Raw genomic sequence first — 1,206 nt, forward strand, 5'->3', positions numbered from 1 at the left:
CACCTCACCACCTCTCAGTTCCTCCTCTAAAAAAAATGCTGACATGGAACTTAATGGTCTCAAAAGTTTCATTCCTAAAATTTAAAGCTTTAAGAAAAATATATTCTAAGTTAAGGAGAATATATTTTAAATTAAGAAGTATATCATAATTTAAATTATAAGTCTTGGTCTATAATGACATGTTTCAACTTGAGTATGCCTTAAGGAAAACTTCATAGGGCTTTTGTTTGTTTCATAGAGGGCTTTAAAACTTTGAATTTTGATATAATCTCAACTAAAAATTATCTCATTTCATTCACCCTTTTCAGGAAGATGAATCCAGCTCTAGCAATGCCTTGCACTCATGAAGCTCCTCTCTTGAGACTTAGCAGAGATAAACACTTTCTGAGTGGCATCTGGATACCTCCCTTGATACTATGACAGCAGGTAGTGGTGATGGCCAATGTTGACAGGAAAAGGAGAGTAGCGGAATGTGGGAAGGTGGGAGGGAGACAGGTGGTGGCAGAGGAGAGGGTGGGACCCGCCTGAAAGGTGACACCTCCAGCTGCCCAAGCTCATTATCAGTTGTTGACTTTGCATAGGGAAACAAGTTTCACACACAGTATGCAAATGTTGCCGATTTCTACACAATGTGTATTAACTTATTTAGCCCTTCTTCTAGCCTTAACGCCCCTCTTTCTTTTTCTCTTGATCCAACTCGTGAATACACCTGCTTGAATCCTGCCTAGACAGTAGCTCAGAGTTAGGGGATCCCTGCTTGGAGACCCCATCCCCCCTCTTTTCTGCGTGCATAGCTGCATTTTCTCTCTCCCCAGAAAGCAGCCCCCCAGCAGCTAATCAATTCCGTCCTGACGCCTGTGCCCTCCGCCTGAGTGAAGACCCGAGGGGATGGCCAAGCACAGCCAATATTTAAGCAGCAGCTGATCCGTTCCCCTCCGCGTGGCTCCACGTTCACGGCCGCATCTCCATCAGATGCAGGACTGTCCCGTTAATATTTCAGCAGCCCCTCAGCATCCTCCCTCACAACATTCTGCATAATATGCTAATGATATGCTAAGGCCGCTCAACTGCTCACTATGATGTGCACTGACCACCAGGGGGCAGACAGTCGACAGGTCAACCAGTCGCTATGACGTGCACTGACCACCAGGGGGCAGACAGTCGACCGGTTGTATTGTATTGACGACCTTCTCAAAATTGATTCTG

This window comes from Myotis brandtii, unplaced genomic scaffold (genome assembly GCF_000412655.1).
Source record: "Myotis brandtii unplaced genomic scaffold, ASM41265v1 scaffold1622, whole genome shotgun sequence".
NCBI classification, from domain to species: Eukaryota; Metazoa; Chordata; class Mammalia; order Chiroptera; family Vespertilionidae; genus Myotis; species Myotis brandtii.